This window comes from Lycorma delicatula, chromosome 1, assembly GCF_047948215.1.
Source record: "Lycorma delicatula isolate Av1 chromosome 1, ASM4794821v1, whole genome shotgun sequence".
In the NCBI taxonomy this organism is placed as follows: Eukaryota; Metazoa; Arthropoda; class Insecta; order Hemiptera; family Fulgoridae; genus Lycorma; species Lycorma delicatula.
In genome coordinates, this window is record NC_134455.1 from 333553864 (window position 1) to 333573773 (window position 19910).

At 31.3% G+C, this 19910-nt stretch overlaps 1 pseudogene; it reads left to right on the forward strand.

Annotated features, from left to right (window-relative positions):
• The window catches only part of LOC142317889 (dynein heavy chain, cytoplasmic-like), a 61654-nt pseudogene that overhangs the window by 34456 nt on the left and 7288 nt on the right, over positions 1–19910 (forward strand).

Genomic DNA, 19910 nt, shown 5'->3' on the forward strand with positions numbered 1-19910 from the left:
CGATTACATATATAGTGCTTGTCTTATCTATAAAAATTCAAATTCAAAACACTCAGAAATACATTTAGGAGAATGATACCAATTATTTTGTTCAACTACCAGAACACTGGACAAGAGCCCTCATCCACCCGATACATAAAAGTGGACAAAACAGACCCTGACAACTACAAAAGGAATCCCACTCCTAAACACAACATACCATATTCTTTCAATAATTATCCTCAATATGATTGATTTACAACTTGAGAAATAACTAGAATACCAGGAAGGTTTCAGACCCTGGAGGAGCTGTCCAGATCAGAACATGAGTCTCAAACTAATAATGGATTACAACAGAAAAAGTTGCAGAGACATTGTGATAATGTTTGTAGACTTCAAGAAAGGATACAATTGCGTTCACAGAGAATCCCTATAAAAAATTCTAAGACACCTTGGATTACATCCCAAATTAATTACATGATAAAAGTGATCTTCACAAACAGAAACACAAAAGTGAAATTCAGTAGCAAACTCTCAGAACCATTTGACATCCAAAACAGGACTGCACCAAAGCGATGGACTCTCACCACTATTATTCAACTGTGCTCTAGAAATGGCAATGAGGGAATGGCTCAAAAAATGCTCCTCAAAAATAAAAACAAAGTGCTTTGGTTTTGCCGATGACTTGGCACTGCTAACAAACGACATTGACGAAGCTAAAACACAGATATTAGAACTTTAAAATATTAAAAATAAAATTGGCCTCAAAATATTTAAAAAGATAGAAATTATGCCCCAAAAACTAACACAATTAAAAGAAGTAAACGTAAATGGTAATAAAAGTCAAAATAGTAACTTAATTTAAATACCTTGGAGAAATAATAACAAACAACCTAAACGAAAAAACCTAAATCCAAACAAGAACAAACAAACTAGCTAAAACATGAAAATTAACCTACTACATCTACAGTAAAAAAATGTCTATCCTTAAATGCAAAAATAAGGCACTATAGCACAGTTATAAAACCAGAAGCCACATATGCAGCAGAAACACTTTTTCACCTGATTGAACAATCAAAGATTGATAGAAAGAAAAATTGGAAGAACCTGCATAAACAAAAAAGTATCAAAAAGATGGGCAATGGTGGATCGTGCCCAACAAAGTCATGCACAAAGAGTTAGGACCCATCACTGATATCATGCGTAAGAAGAGACTAGGATTCTTTGGATACATCATTGAGGATGCAAGATTTGGGACTTCTGAAACACCTGGTACAGTACAATCTCAACTTGAAAAATATCAAGGCAGGATGCAGATGAATCAGAGAAATAAGAGAGGAGCTGAAGGAAATTGGCCTTATACCAGAAGACAACATAAACAAGATAAAATTAAAAGAACAAATCAGGTACAAAAACACTCACTTCACACTCACAAGAAAAAAATTCACAATACAAACATTTTCAACATTACTAAGTGCATGGAAATCAAAACATATGAAAAAGCACTGGGTCTGAAGTACTGCAAGGCCTGAACAAGCCCTTAAAAGAGACTTGGATAACGGACTGATTCAAGTTATCCTATGCGATCATAAAATATGAAAAACAAAAATTGGCATTAGTTTATGGCATCTGCAGGAAATGTCAGATTGAGTACATTGCTCTCTCTGATAACTACAAGTGCGTACGTGAACAGTTTTATCCCTGACTGTCTGGGGAAAAATAAACATAAATAAAAATAAGAGGGCTATTTTTTAAGTAAGTGAGTTTTTTTATTCAAACAAAACTAGCAAAAATTTTGTCAAAAACATTTTTTATTTTACTTTTTATACTTTATGCTACTTTTCTACATACCTTGTAGAAAAGTCTTACCGTGTTTGTTTAAACAATTATCATAGCGTTTTACTGAATTGTTTATGCCCATCCGTAGAAGACAACCAGTCTTCAACGGTTGTTTTCACTTCTGCATCAGTATCAAACTACTGACCGCCGAGAAACTCCTTCAGAGGTAGAAGAACAAGTGTTAATAGCTCGGTGCAAGGTCTGGGCTGTACAGTAGGTGGTCCATTTGCTCTCATCCAAAAGATCTGATTAGCTCTACTGTTTGAGCAGCAGATTGAGGTCGTCCATTGTTATGCAGCCTCAAAACTCTAGATGACAGTAGCTCACATTACTTCTGTATGGCATGCCAAAGCTTCATCAATGTCTCACAGTATGCAGCTGAGTTTATTGTTGTCCCTTCGGGCATAAAATCGCTAATCTTCATGAATTTTTTCATCTACTCGACTCACCAAATCATCTGTGATTTACATAAGGTAGGCCCAATTGTGGTTTATTGTGGACATTATCCTTCCTGTCCTTGAACAGACTTACCCATTTATGCACTTCTGTCACTCATTGAATTAAGGCTGTAAACCTCACATATCTGGTGATAAATGTTCACTGCTGACATGTATCTTGGCCAAAAATCAAATCGCAGACTATTTCACAATGGACACAAAAATTGGCCACCCAGTTATTTGAAACATTTCAAATTCACAATATAAACTGTTCACAGTGATGCTACGACTGCAAATGGTGTCTGAATTTGTGCAAGGCATGCTGGGAGCCAAGGTGCATGCAAGTTTCGACAGCCATGCAAAATTTAATAGCTACAGCCAATTGAACCTTATTTAAAAAATAGTCCTCATAAATATGACAAAATAAATCGAGGTTTGATTGGCATTTCCTATATGCTTCTTTAAAAAAATTATTTTCTTGTAATTAAATTTTGTGACTAAAAGGTCAGTAATTTTTCCCCATAGGCATCTAGCAAATATTGAAAAATATACATGTTTTCTTGTGGATAGTCCACGCGTATTCTTGAAATAACATAGCCATCTTCTTTCTATCTGCTTTACAATTTTCATTTGGTATTTGAAGTTCCTTCATTGTTTGTGTGCAGTCTTTGAAAATTCATTCAGTGTTTACAAAACTAAACTGGAACGAATATGGTGTTCTGCTGAGTCTGCATATGTTGGAAACAATGAATTTTTATCACACATCATAATACGAGTAACTGTGTAATGTTAGTCAATAAACATTGACTAACATTGTATAGTTACTCACAGAATGACAGAGTGAGCAGCCAGTTTCAGTAATAATAATAATAATAGAATTCATAATTTTGTGACTGATTTGAAATCAAAACAAATTCTCTACGGCTCTAAACAGTTTATTTAAACAAGTTTATTGTACTATACCAATGATAGTACAGTACAGATATAAGTCTCTTGGAAATCCCTTTGTATCATGTATCATGTGCACCCATAAAGTTCATGTTTGTTTATATGAAAAAAGGTAAGGTGTGTATTGTGTCCAAATAAATTTTTTATGTAGAATAAGATGATAATACTTTTTATAAAAGGTTACATCCATTGTCTGATGACAGAAAATATGCAATAGTAAAAAGATATCTGGTATAAGATTTCTGATATTTACTGATTAAATTTCTCGATTTTGGTAAAGTAAATCCAAAACAAATGTCATAAACGTCATTTGAGGAAATCATCTATAATAGAACCTGATTTAAAATATTGTAACAAAAAATTATTATAAAGTACAACACATGGAGCAGCACATTACTGATAAATGATTTTTGTATTGAATTATCTGTTGAAATATTTGCTGCAATAAATTAATAAGCTTGTTCTCATGGATCTTAATATTGAATTTGTTATTTTTTGGATAGGTCATGATATTGGGCATTAGTGAAAAAAAGGAGCAGGATATCTTTTTAAGCTATTAAATTTAAGTATTTAAATTCTAATTTTTAATATTTTAAGTACTGAAAGTAGTAAGGAAGCTTATGTATGACAATGGTATTGGTTTCAAAAGATAACCAAAGGTTACCAAAAGGTAACCAGATCATTAATGTAGAGGATTATCAATGTCTTTCTTCAGAAATTTTGATAAAAATTAATTGTGCTTGTGCTGTATCTTGTTGCTGGACATTGTTATACTGCATAAAGTTATTGAAAAGAAAAGAATAAACACAGCAAGACTGCATTGTATGTAACATTGTGGGCTGAAGAAAATAAATTTAAAAAAATATATATATGTCAACTTCTAATTTGTTGGGTATTGAATTATTGTTGAAATTAAAATAAAGTAATTGTGAAAATTATTATACCTAGTTTATGTTTCATACTTTTTTTTAATGTAAATTCATGTTTTTATTTTTGCAGTGTTGTCTTTGTTAAGAGAGGTAGTGTTGTAAAAGCTGATAAAAGTATGCAGTCTCAGCTGAGAGTTATGAATTTTAGTGAAGGTTCACCTTATGAGACATTACATTCATTTGTTAGTAAATCAATTGCTCCATATTTTAAAAGCTATGTCAAAGAATCTGGTCGTGCTGATAGGTAAGCCAAATATTGTTTTAAATTAGCTCTGTTTGTATACAATTAACTATGAGATCTGTTAATAATAATAATAATAAAAAAAATTAAATATTAAAAAAAAAAAAATTATATTTTTTTCAATAAAAATGTTTTAATTTTATATGTTTACATTATTTATAAAAATTCTTTCACATTCTGACTACTTGAACTTAGCTGGTTACAGGTTAGCACAGTTCTTTACTTACTTAATTTTTTACTAAGAAATCTTTTCTTTAAGTAATAAAAAAAAAAATTCTACCAGAGCCTTATTAACCAATGACAGTTTAGTTATCCAGAAATAGTTCAAATATAAAATTATTTTTACACAATAAAACTATTGTAACATTTTTCTTGCTAATAAAGATAAAAAAGTTATCTATGAAATGTAAAAATTGGATGCGTCTGATAAACCACAGAATTTAATCTTACTGTTTACTTTTCAGTTTTTGAAATGTAATGTGTGAAAATTATGTGTTCAAATTGGTTGAGTTTGTTTCATCAGTTAATTTTCCTCCATTTTAAATAGGAGTATTTACATTCAAGAGAGGCTAGATTTTCAAATTTACTATTGCAGGAGGTTAGGTAAGTGTAAGAGTGTCTTTGATGAAAATTAATGGCTGCCTATTATCTCTCAGATCTTTTCTTGCTTAAATACATTCTTCTGAGTAAATGTTAATTTGGAAGTCAAACAAGATTACTGAAGCAGTGGTAGGATGCACATAACGCTGAACTGTGTGACCTAATAGTATATGAGTTTATTGGTAGGCTTCATGAAGTTGTAACCAGTCTAAAAAAATTATAATAATGGGTGATTTTAACAGCAAGTCATTTTAACGGGCAATTCCTATACTAACTGTAGAGGTGAAATACTGTCTGATTTCATTCAGTCGATCGGTTTATATTGCCTTAATGATGATACCCTGACATTTGAGGCAAGAGGGCATTCTTCTGTGCTGGATCTCACCATACTAGATGGTCACTGGAATCATTATTTATGCTCGTAGAGGGTCTTGGGCGATGAGACTGTGAGTGATCATTTCGCATCTTTTCTGACAATTGACAATCTGGTGTTTTTTACAATTGGACTAATGTCTTTTTTGAGGTTAACACAGTGGCAGATTGATGTATATATGGCAAATGTTTCGAGTAAGATTGCTGACAAACCTCAATCGTTGCCTGAAATGTTACAGACATTAATTGTTAGCAAAATCTCAAAGATACCACCACGGCACAGGAATTTCAGTCCAGCTTACTGGTGGTCTGACAAAATTGCCAATCTCAGATGGGTTTTTCAAAAGAATAAGCATAGAAAACAAAGGTTACGGTCGATTGGTGGGGGTTGCGTATGAGGTAGCTGAACAAGCTTACCTGGCAAGCAGAAGACTGTTGTATTACGAAATAAAATGTGCAAAAAGAGAAAAGTGATGTGATTTGTGCCAGGACTTAGACGAGGACCTGTGAGGGCGGGGGTATCAGATAGCCATGAGGTGCTTTGGATGATGTCTGTTCATCCTCAAGGAGGAGCAAGTAACATGACAGATTGATAAGCTTTTCCCCTGCCAGGAACAGGAAGTTACTGAGGTTATCGAATATGATACCAGAAGATACACTCTGGAGGAAGTTACAGACACAATATTAAAATTAAAAAAATAAAAAGAGTCCAGGATTGGACGGAGTCCCTGCAGCTGTCTTCAAGGGTCTAATAGCTAAGGTACCGTGGCAAATAGTAGACATAGCAAGCAAATTATGGAATGGAAAGGAAGATATTCCCAACTTGTTAGAAGGAGGCCAGGGTGGTTTTCCTCTCGAAGAATAAGAGTGGTGATCAACAGCCTGAATACTGGCCGCTGTGTCATATCAAAAATTGTTTCAGACAAAAGTTTTAGGTAATGTTTAGAGGACCACTTTAAACCAATTCAATACTGTACCTATTAAGGGAGGTATAATTTTTTTTCCCTTCAAAACCCTATTTTTTCCACCCTTTTGGCCAATGGTTGGCGATATCAAAAACCTTTACTTAGATAAGTTTTAGGCTCTTATTCAAAGAATTCGATATTTTACTTAATAAGAAAGCTATAGCGATATTTTGTTTTTTCAAAAAAGCTCCCCCCCCACTACCGAGATTTTGGGTCATTATATTTCATTTATCAATTTGAAAGTGATCGGCGCAAAATTATGGCAGTTATTGTGTCCACAAAAAGTGAATTAAATACATATATGTAAACCTTTGAACTGATGGTGGTTTTAGGATGTCAGGGATGTGAAATGCGAAGATGTGTAAAAATTTTCTGGAAGTTGAATGATGATACCCATTACAATAGGTAGCTTAGCTTTCTTATGAAATCTTCCTAAAAGAAATTGCTAACCCAGTTAGTGTACTGGCCAACAGGATTGTTATGAAAGATGACTGGCATCAGATAAACAAAAATTCAATTTGGTGCATGTCATAAATACTAAAATGTTAAAAGTACATTTTTATCATTAATACCACTTTAGTCCTGCTCTAAAGTGTGAGTGATTTTACATTAATTAAATTGGACTATTTGTTTTTTTTTTTGAGTGTTCGCATTTTATGGCTTTTTAGAATTTTTATTTTACTTTATTTGTAGGGATGGAGATAAAATGGCACCATCAGTTGAAAAGAAAATGGCTGAATTAGAAATGGGTTTATTACATTTACAACAGAATATTGATATACCTGAAATAACATTACCTGTTCATCCAGCTGTAGCTGCTGTTATAAAACGTGCTGCGGAAGAGGGGCGTAAACCAAAAGTTGCTGATTTTGGAGCAAAAGTCGAGGATTCAACATTTTTAAATACTTTACAGAATGGTGTTAACAGGTGGATTAAGGAAATACAAAAGGTAAGTAACTTAGTGACCTTTTACTTAAAATGAATTTAATAACTTTCTGTTTTGTTTTATTAAAACATTTACACATGAAAATAGTTACTTTAAAAATGAATTACATTTTAAAAATATTCAGCAAACATTGTAAAAGAGCAATGTAGAAACAATAATAATTGCAGTCACTAATATAGTTGTAGCTCACAGTATTCAGAAAAAAGAATCAATAAATAAATTATTAAATATACATTTTATCTTCATTGCTTTATTTACAAAAGATAAAATACGATTTTCGATCAAAATACCCATTTTTTTTAAAAAGATTTCTTAAAATAATTCTCAATTTGGTTTTGATTAAAAAAAAAAAAAAAAAAAAACAGTGGTAAAATTAATGGTATCTGTAATAGATGAGATGGACACTGAAAAGAGCATTACAAGATGTTTCCTAGATTTATTATAGTTCTTTGATACAGTGAACAGAAATTTTTGATTAAAAGTATAAGATAACAAAAGATAAAATAGTTAGAATTATATCTAGGCAGTAGGAATTTTGAAATTCAGTATTATATAAGAGGGTAAAATGTACATATTGAAATCATTATAGAGTAGCAGAAATTTGGTATCCTACAGAGAAGTTTTATTTACCACCTATCTCTGTGGCAGCATAGTAATATCTGTCTACCTCTCATCTGGAAATACCAGGTTCGAATTGTTGATAGAATTGGTATTTTTCATGTAGAAATTTATTTCTCATAAAAAACTATGGTATCTGTTTTGTTGAATAAGTAAATAAATAAAGTTCTATATTTATTGTTTACAAGTGGTGCCAATAAAAAAATTACCTCCAGTAAAAATAGCAATGAAATAGAAGTGCTGGTTAATGTTGTAAACACATTGGTGAAATAATTTTACATTTCTAATTTAAAATTAATTAAAATAAAACTAATTACATTATTTTCAATACATTGCAAAATAAAAATAATGAACATGATAAACATTTTTGGTGGTTAAAAACATGAATTAAAGAATAGAATATTTATCATGAAAAATGTTTGTTTATGTTTTAATTTGTTAAATATACATTTAAACAGTTAAACTTTGGTTCAAAATCAAAAAAGTAATGAAAGAAATTTAGAAAACAAGTCAAGTCTGCGAATTAATTAAACAAAAATATGTTATCAAATGCTATAGTAAATCAGATAAGTCTTAGACAAAACGAAGATAAAAAGATGACTGTGCAGCATAGTAACATTACTCTTCACGTTATAAATTATTTACGTTATATAATTTCAACCTAAGACAGCAATAACAATCTAACCTTTTAAAACATTTAAAAGAAAATTGTTGAGCATCAAAACAAGTAAAATGTCCATTTTTAATATCAAAGAAATATTAGAATTTCATTCTAAAATTATCATAGGTAGCATGTACATTAATTAATTATCCAGATTCATGATATAAATTTTACTTCTAAAAAATGTGATTTCCTTCTAGCAAGAAGACATTGTTAACTAGCTCATCATAGTAACATCAAAAGAAAGATAATAAAATAAGTAATACAGATTAGACTGGCCATTAACATGGCTGTATCCAATTAAGTACCTAAGATTCAAGTATAGAATTAAAAAAGTTGAATATCCATTTATAATTTAAGTAAAATAAGATTAAAAACATTTCAAATTCAAAGTTATTTAATAAAGTTGTATCCTGGTGAAACCAAAGCCCGTTATAGTCAACATTACCAGGAATCCGAAAAGGAACTCTGTAGTTTATAAAAATTTACTTTATTACAATTTGAATTACAAATGTATGTGTTTTATTACATGAAAAAACAAAGCCTACATTTCTTTTGTCTCTTAATCTAACTCAATATGAGTACCATTTACAACCCTATGGGTGTCAAACTAATAACTAGCTCATTTCATTTTATGACAAGCATGTCTCCCACATGAAGAAAATTTATTAGAAATCGTTTTTACAGCCACTGTTATTCTTTGTAGCATGTTGTTGAGTGACTGGATTTTTTATTTGTATATGATGTCCTTTACATAGTCGCAGAATAAGAAATCCATTGTCATCAAATCAGGACTTAATGGTGGCAAACAATGGGAGCTTCTTGGCCTGTCCGTTTTTTTGGAAACATTGTTGAGCAAGTAAAATCTTTTCTATTGTCTTGGCTCTTATTTAGGTCTACTCGGTGAGAGTTCTTTCAGAATGTTCTTCTGGTTTTCAAAACCTGATCACAACACTTATGTACTTTTTTGTCATGTGAAAAATTTCTACAATAAACTTACATTTATTTTCTTTCTATGACAGACTCTGATTTTATTTCTGCAGTATACACATAGTGCTTTCTTTTGTGGCGATGCCATGGTACTGAATAATGGGCTCATAACAGCTTGCCTGTGCAAAAGTGTTGCAGCTGCTATCTGACTGAGAATGTGTGAAATAAAACTTGGTTGTTGTTGCTTCAAGGTATACACATTGGAATGAGTGCTCAAATTAATCTATATTTATTCTTAAAATCATAGTTCTTTTTGGACACGTGGTATTTGGTAAAATATGTGATTGCAAGTTGCAATTAATATTTAAAGATATTGTGCTGATGCTTTTCTAATACAATTATTCTTTTAGAACAGTTTTTTATGTTTATTGTTTTTTATTTAGTTGCTTATATTGTTGTTTCTAAGCACAATTCAAGATGTAATGTTTCAAATTGGATATTTCATTATCCTAAAACGCAAAATTTTTAAATATTTTATTTTTTAAACGCAAAATTAAAAAAAATTTGATTTGCAAAATTCTACTTGATTGAGATATGTGAAGGCCCTTATTTGTGATTTATATAATAAGAAAAAAACTAACAACTCTCAAAAAGCTTAATTTTCTTTCACTAAATTAGAATAAGATTAAAGTTTGCAAAACTACATTTACATTTTTCAACATGGTCCCCTTGCATTTCAATGCACTTGGTCCATCGTTGCACAAGCTTCCTGATGCCCTCATAAAAGAAGGTTTTAGGTTAAGCTGTGAGCCAGGAATGCACTGCTTCTTTTACTGTTTCGTCTGAGGTAAATTGACGGCGTAATGCCTCTTTGAGTGGACCAAACAAGTGGTAGTCAGAAGGGACAAGATCAGGACTATGCAGAGGTTGAGCCAGAACTTCAAAGTTGAGTTTCTGGAGCGTTTCAGCAGTGTGGGCAGCAGTATATGGACGGGCATTGTTGTGCAACAACACAACACCTTTCGACAGCAGTCCTCGGCGTTTACTTCAAATTGCAGGCTTCAGATTGGGAGTAAGCATCTCACTGTAACGTGCACCTTTTTATTTTCGTGCCCCGTTCCTCATAATGTTCCAGTACTGGGCCTTGTGAGTCCCAAAATATCGTAACAGTTTTCCTGTGGACGGTTGGGTCTTGAACTTTTTTTTGCAGGGCGAATTTGCATGTTTTCATTCCATATTCTGCCATTTACTCTCCGGCTCGTAATGATGGATCCATGTTTTGTCACCAGTGATGATTCTGTCTAAGAAGATGTCCTGTTCGCTTCCATAGAGATCCAAATGTTTTTGGCAGATGTCCAAGCGTGTTTGTTTATGCAACTGTGTGAGTTGTTTTGGGACCCATCTTGCACAGACATTATGAAACCCAAGTCTGTTGTGGATGATTTTGTAGGCAGAACCGTGACTAATTTGCAGACGATGTGCCACTTCATCACTTGTCTGTCTAAAGAAAACCATGTCACGTGCACGCTCAATGTCTTCCTTTTGTGGCGGTAAATGGGCGTCTGGCTCCTTCATCGTGCGTAACACTTGTGCGACCATTATTGAATCTTTCAATCCATTCGTAGACACTCTGTTGCGGCAACACACTGTTGTTCCCATACTGTACCGAAAGTCTTCGATAAATTTCAGTCCCTGATACACCTTCCGGCCACAAAAACCAGATCACTGACCGTTGCTCTTTTTTGGTGCAAACAGAAAGCGGAGCAGTCATGGTTAACGGCAGGGCAGTGATAATGGAACTAACCTAGCAGCATCAAACCTGCACAGACATAACAATTAAATCACGCATGTGTAATGTACGAAACACAACAGTACTACCAACATAAACAAAAATATAACTAAATTGCAGATAATAATTGACTTACCCTCGTAATGTAATTCTTAATATTGATACAATAGTCTATATTCAAACTTGTCTTATATGCTTGTTATTTTGTTTATGGCACCTAACATAATTATACATATATATTTTAAAGTTTTCAAACAAAAACAGTTAAATTATATGTGTAGCATTATGAGTATTTTTTTCTTATTTTAAAAGATAAAAAGTTTTAATCACTGATCGATTTTAAGTTGTTCTTATTTTGTGTTGTTTAGGTTACAAAACTGGATAGAGATCCTTCTTCAGGTACTGCTTTGCAAGAGATAAGCTTTTGGTTAAATCTGGAACGTGCTTTGTATCGCATTCAGGAAAAGAGAGAAAGTTTGGATGTAGCATTGACACTTGATATATTAAAACATGGCAAACGTTTTCATGCTACTGTTAGTTTTGACACTGATACAGGTAGAGTCAGTTTAAGTATTCAAATTTTATTGATTATTAAAAAAAAATTTTATTTTGTTTATTGAATATACAGCATGTATCACAAAGTTTTCCCAGGATTTTCATAACCTATTCTATTCATGAGAATAATGGAAAAAGTTTAGAGTCAGTTTAAGTATTCAAATTTTATTGATTATTAAAAAAAAAATTTATTTTGTTTATTGAATATACAGCATGTATCACAAAGTTTTCCCAGGATTTTCATAACCTATTCTATTCATGAGAATAATGGAAAAAGTTTATGTAAAACATACATTCTAAAATGCTTAGTTTGCGAGTTACAGCGAAAGATTTCACTTGGGTTTCACTTACCTCAGTGAAATGAGGACGTACTGAAATTTTTAGGGTGTTAATTAAGGGCAGGAATTACTGATTCTTTTGGTTTTTGATGTGAAGAATGCGGAATAGAATAGGTCCCAGAACCATACCTGCAGTATTTGTTGAGAAATCTGGGGTGAAAACCAATAAATAGGGGTTAAAAACCTGTTTTTTATGTTTAGTGTGCATAACTTTGTTTAATGGGTAATAAACACATAAAACATTTTAACAAAACTTGTGGAAAATTTAATTCTTAGCAGAATGGTGTAAGATAAGTTGAATAAAACCAAACAAAGTTAGAAAAAGTCAAATTTTATTCAGAGACAATACACTAGACCATAGTGGGTTATAAAAACCAATTTATAAGTGTTCAAAAATGAGTCCTCTATTTTCAACATATTTCTTGGCATGCTTCTTTATTGCTTTTGTTGCTCTTTTTAGTTATTCAGGGCTGTCCTTAAGTTGCTCAACCGCATCCATAATGTGGACAATTAATTCCTCACAAGAATGTATTTTTGTTTTATATACATTGTTTTTCATCCATCCCCAAACGCAAAAATGTAAAGGTGTTAGATCAGGCGATTTTGGTGGCTAGGAATGTGGACCTCCATGACTGAACCATTTCTCAGGGAAATGAATATGTAAGTGATTGATTGATTGATTTGCATGACATTTCTCCTGCCACCACCCCATTCGGTTGCCCTAAAGCATAAGACCGAATGTCTATGCCACAAACAGCTACTGAACCTCGAATCAGTTAGCGACCAATGTCCTAACTAGCTCCTACAGCTAACCTAATTGTGTGAGCGAATTAAGCATGGTGCCACACACCACTTGCTTCATGTCCCACTGCTCACTTGTCATATATTCCAAAATGGTTAGGCGCACCCCGTCAACTACTAAAATATATATGACATTTAATAAATTAAATTTATCTTGTCAAGACAACAATTCGCTGCCATGCCTAGGTCACTGAATGCCAGCAAGTACCTGTCTAGCAATATTAAAGTGCTTGGAGCTTTAATTGGCTGATGGCCAGCCATAACTCTTGGATAGCTTCCCGCAGCAGCAAGGTAGGAGTCTTTCCCTTAAATAAACTACTGATGCTGGTTGAACAAAGCAACGGCATCAAGGAATACCCACATGGTCCGACAATGCGGCTCACGTCACATTGACTTGCTGCTTATTAGTGGCCAGTTTTCTCCTTGACTTTTAAGTTCCAGGTTGGCCTGAGTTCTGCCCCCCCCCCCCCCCCCCCAAGAGCTGGGCAGTCGACAATAATATGTTCGTTTGACTGGACTTCCCCACAAACGCACAGCTCATCAGCTGCCAGGCGGAACCGAAACAAATATTGGTTCAAATTCACGTGGCTGAGTCCACCATTAATTTGTGTGACCTTTCAGATTCTTTATGAGTTTATTATCTAATAATTGATTAAGCGAAGATGTAAGTGAGTGGAAACGGCACAAGAGAAATGGGGAGATATGTCATCTTGCTGGAAGTATAATTTCCTTTTCAATGCAAGAGGAATATCTTCAAGCAGCTTTGGCCATTCTTCTTGAAGAGAGTGCAAGTAGACCTCAGAATTTAAACACCCAGGTAATGTGAACAGTCCAAACAGCTGGTGTGAAGAAGGCTATGCCATTTTACCATTTGCAGAACTCAAATTGAAGTGGATCATCTCCCGGGTGTAGATGAACTGGCTGTTTATGGTGAGGATAAAACTTATGTTTAAGTGTCCTGTAAACCATCGAATGTGAAACTGAAATGCTTATAAAGACATCTTGTACTGATGCCTGGACTGTGCTGAACTGCATCGTTGATATATTTCATCAATAACAGCATTGTGTTGAACAGAGTGTTCGTAGCTGGTGTGAATACTAGGTAGTGAACCTTTTTTCCAAATATTGTGAAAATTCATGCTAATTGTTTTGCGATCTGGAATTCTGCGATTCGGAAAATATATTTCATATTCTACTGCAGCAGCTATAGCATTACCAATACACTCACCCAAAATGTATACCATATCAACATATTGTTCTGTTGTAAATAAATAAGTATGGCATTACTTCAATGGCAAACTGATCATATTCAAACAAAAATTCACAGAAAACCTTCGCTAATTCACAGTATCCAATATACTTACTGTTCCTTAAAAATTAATTTAAACACTACAGTATTGCGCATTGTTGATCAGTTGATTTTATTTTATTGGCAACTTTGAAATAATAATTTTTCAAATAATTTATTGTATTTCTGTCATTATTAAGAAAATTATTTTCTAAGTAATTTTATTTTATTTTTATTTTACACTTGTGTAATTTCCATTTTTTATTTTTTAACAGTCAATTTTTCTTACAAATTTTTCACATTACCAAAAAAGAATTTGGTTTTTGTTGAGTACTTGTACTTAACATAATTTTTCTGACAACTGTAATAATGTACTGTTTCTAAATAAAATAGAAATTTTTCTAACTTTTCTGTGATTTATTCATCACATCTTATACCATTTTGCTTAGAATTAAATTTTCTACAAGTATTTAAATGATTTATGTGTTTATTACCCATTTAACAAACATATTGTTCATCAGAAGCGGTTTTTTACCCCCAGATTTCTCAAAAACTACTGCAGATATGATTTGGGGACCTATTTTATTGGGTTTTCAGGTCAAAAACCATAAGAAATCATTAATTCTGTCCCTTAATTAATGTCCTAAAAATTTCAATGAGCTCATTTCACTAGTGTAGCTGAAATTCAAGTGAAATCTTTCACTAGCTGTAAATTGATAATGAAGCATTTTAGGACATTTGTATGAAAGTTTTACATTATTTTCTGTTGTATATGGGTGTTTTAACATGTTTATTGATATGATCACAGTTCTGTGGGTAACATGAATCTTTCGTGCTTTCCTTCCCTGCAGTTCGGCAATCTTGGGAATTATTTTTTTTACTTTAGAAGGTTAGGGAAAGTTTTAAATACATGTCATTACAGTATAGCTTTCAGACTAGTCTATCCTTTATTATAGTGTAGATTTTTTATCTGTATAATTATTTTTATACAAATTTTTGAATTTTAGTGAAGAATGTTGATTATTTGAGTATATATTTTTTTAATTTCTCAATTTTTTATAATGTGATGGTCGTTTATTCATTAGTATAGGATGCATTTCCCACATTATTTTTATTTTTCAAAAATTTTGTTATGAAATAAACTTTGGAACAACAGAGATATTGTTACAGCTTGGATTACCATTTATCTGTTATAATATATTATATAATTTGATATCAGATTTTAAAATTAGATCCCTGGCATGAGTAAAATAATAAGGTACTTTGGTGAATCATAACAAGTTTATACATATTTTAGTTTTGAAATAAAATTAAACTGAAGTGTAATGAAATTAAAATTGGTGATATAAAGTTGAAGGGTTAGAGCAATACCTAAACAGTAATTTCTTCTTTTTCTGGCAAAGTTAAGGAAGTTAAAAAGAAAAAGAAGTAAACATTTTAGGTGTAATATTATTTTATGTTTTAGTAGTAGTAAAATACTGCATTTGTTATGAAAGTAGAAGTAGACATGTTAGGAAAAGATGTAACTGTTCTTTCTTGTGATAGTGATCCTTTATTTTATTTAGTTGGGTTTTTATGCAAATCCATCTATGGACAGAAATATATTTATACCGATATATATTTATTACCGCTAAACTAATAAGAGATTTATATTATAAAAAAAGTGTTTTTCAATTATGAAAAGTTAAAAAAAGTAAAAAAATCTTTTGTTAATTTTTTTAAAGGTTTTAAACAAGCACTTGCAACAGTTAATGATTATAATCCATTGATGAAAGATTTCCCAATAAATGATTTACTGTCGGCTACTGAACTGGACCGCATTCGTACTGCTGAACAGCTAATATTTAATCACTTACGTAATACCAAGTATCCTATGCAACGTGCATTAAGATTGGTTGAAGCTATATCTCGCGATCTTTCTGCTCAGCTACTAAAGGTAAAAATTATTAAAATATTATATATTTAAGCATTTAGTATTGTGATAAGTTGGAATATTTGCATCAGTATTGGTATTTTATCATTTTAAGAAGTACAGTTTTAAAATTTATATGTTTGATTTTCACTGAGCTTTTTATTTATTTAGATCTGTTTGTGCATGTGAATTTGAGGAAGGAGGTTCAGTCAGAGTCCTGGCTTTACCCGATAAGTATTGGTTGTTAGACAGACTCCTTATAACTTAGGTTGTACAGACTGTAGAGGTTTTAAAATTTTTAACATGGAGGGTTTAGTAGAAGTAGATGTAAACCCACAGAACTGAAAATAATTGGAAAGAAGGGGAAGGAATAAAGAAAGATTACTGTTGGAGAAAATGTAGTTTAGGAAATCTCCACCTGCAAGAAAGCCTAAGTCCTTCTCTAGGCTTAAGCTTTCTTGTCCTATTCACAATCCTTTTTGAGATTAGTGAATTTTTTCCATATGAGAGCTATATAACTAATCGTTGATTTTACTTTGATTAGTTTAAATATATATGCTGCAGTAGAAATTACTTTTCCTTCAGGAATTAAACAGCTGATCAAGAACAGGTACAGGATTATTAAAGGAACAGCCTTGCCTATCACTGGAATTATGTGGCATATGAAAGTGAACTATAAACTATTCAGTCAGATCTCTACTATCTGACAATGTATCTGACTATTCATACTTAAATATCCAACAAATTCTTATGGACTCAAATTTGCAAAAAGTTCTAAAGGTTTTTGCAAATTTGGGAGAATTTTTTTAGTTTTTCTCAAATTCCCAACATTTTTAGTTTTTTTTTTTTTCTAATTAATGACAAATTCTTTAGTTTTTTGTCAACTTTCAGACAAAATCTGTAGTTTTTCACAAATTTTCAAGAAGTTCCTTAGTTTTTCTCAAATTTTCGACCAATTGTTTAGTTTTCCTCAAATTTGCCAGAAATCCTGTAGTTATTCTAAATTTGTGAGAAATTCTGTAGTTTTTTTTCAAATTTCTAACAAATTTGTTAGTTTTTTCTCAATGTAAAAAAAATTTGGTTTTTTCTAAAATTTTAGAGAAATACTATAGTTTTTCTTGATCTTTCTCAAATTTCTGACAGTTTGTATGGTTATTTTCAAATTTTTAAGTTTTTCAAATTTTTGACAAATTCTTTATTTTTTTTGTAGTTTTGTAAGAAATTCTATAAATTTTTCTCAAATTTGAGAGAAATTCTTTAGTTTTTCAAGAATTTCGGACAGCTGTTTAGTTTTTTCCCAAATGTGTCTCTGTGGTCAGTAGAACCAATGTCATTCAAGAGGTTCCATGATCACGTGTGCAAAGTATTGTGTGAAACTTTTCATGAATGAGGATTTCAACCCTATTCAATTTTGTTTACACTGTGCACGGTTTGGGGATATGATGTTGTATACTCTATGCTCAAGGACAAATGATGATGACAACACCTTACAGAGGATGAATTGCTCTAGAAGTGATCATCCATAATCACAAATTTTGCATGATGGAAATAATATTTTGTTTCAAATAGTAACATGTAATGAGACATGGTTCCTTCATTATACTCCCAAATCGAAATCTGCAAATATGGACTGGCATAGTTGTGGAAAATATTGCAGTATAAAGGTGAAAATGCATTTATCAGCTAGTAAAGTGTCCTCCAAACTGTCTTCTGGGACTGGAAAGTTGTGTTGCTTGTTGATATCTTCACACATTACACTGTGAATGCTGATGCAAGGGTAAGAATGTAATATTTTGGAAAAATTAACTTTTTTTTTTTAATAAAATTTGCTTAGTAGAGAATAAATCAGCTTATATGGTTTGGAATTAAGAATTCAGCTGTAATATTTAAATAAATATTTTTTTTATTTTGGAAAAAATAAACCAAAATTTTTGGATCTTATAGTGTCACAAAAAACAAAATTTATGCTATATGAACTTTTTTCTTGTTTGTGTCATTGTTATCCAATTATTTTTAGAAAATCAGATATAATTATTGCAAATTTTTAATTGGCCATTATTGTATACAGTTGCTTAACATTGGGGCAATGAATATTCTACACTTTTTGACTTTAAAAAACCAACTTGCTTTGAAATGATGTTGAGAATGTCTTCAGAAATTTAACATTTTTTATGTGAAATATCATTTCTTAAATATTATGTTGTCTATGATGTCAAGATTTGTTTTTAATTGGTTCACTCAAGGTGTATAACAGCTGAGGTTTTCCACTGTACCATCAGGTTAAATATGAATAGTTTGTCATCTAGAACGACATCTAAAATTTCAGTATGCATTTTCTGTATTCTTGCTTTTTGATCAGTCAATAATCTTTGTAACCTAAGTTTCATGAATATGTTGATCAAACTGTTTTAATAGACTATTAGGTGCCTGTTAGTGGTAAGAATATTGTGATTCTTCACCTTTTTATTTTTATTTTAAAAGTCCTAAAATATCTCAAAATTACTATTTTTAGGTTTTTGTTAATTTACATATATTTACTTTTTTTTAGTATACCTTATAAAAATATAAGTATGCATTTCTGTTATTGTGATTTTTTTTTTTTTACATTTTTTCAGGTATTAGGCACTAGACGTTAATGCATATTCCATTTGATGAATTTGAAAAGGTTATGACACAGTGCTTCATTGTATTTGCAACATGGGATGATGAATATGATAAATTGCAGGGCCTTCTTAGGTTATTCATTCATTTACTTAAATAAAAATATTAAGGAAGGATTTATGTTTAATTTTAAAACTATATATATATATATATAATATTTTTTGAATATTCAAATAATTCATTAATATTCAGATTTAATTATATGAATTATAAACCACCAAAACACAGTAATTAGCTTAGTTAATAATCTCCAATTACCGGTTATTGCGGTATTCCACATCTTCAGTTGGTTTTAAATTGTATATCTGTTATATTAATAAAAAAAAAACACACACATATATATATATATATAGAAATAGAAATAATATATAGTATAAGGTTCTTATTTATAAGTGCTTTATATAAGGTCTCGTATATATTTCAGAAACCCATATGTAGATTTTATTTGAACGTTTGTGCGAGTATGAGAGTCTAAAGCAGACAGATTCATGTTCAACAAAAAAATTGATTGATATAGACTTAAAATTGTAGAAAATTTTAATAGGTGGTAGAATTATATACAAAAACTTAGTTTGAGAAATGGTATATTTCATCAGAGGATGAAATGGCAAAGATATCTTGAAAAAAAATTTGCTGAAAAGAAGTATTTACTGAAATTAACTATTTACTGAAAAGTAAAATATTAATAGCAATATCTTAACACTCTTAGCGCCGCGCCTAAATCAGTAAAACTGACATTTTTTATTTATTTATTTAGATCATTACGTATGCATCAAAATTATACACGTGGCCGTTTTGACATTGGTAAAAATGTATCAGATTGATACACATGGCGCTAAAAGTGCTAAAATTGTTTGGTGTTTTTTCATTTATTATTTCACTTTTTTTAAAATCAATTCTTTTAATAACCATACTGCTCTGTACCAATAGAAATTAATTCATATTTAATAGATCAACCCAAGATATAAAAATCTTGTTTTGATTATAATTTTTAATTTAAATAAAAGTTTATTTAATTTTTGTATAAGCTTTTAAATTAAAGTTAAATTTATTTATCAAAGTTTTTAATAAAATTTAATTAGTTTAAAAAGTTTTTAATAT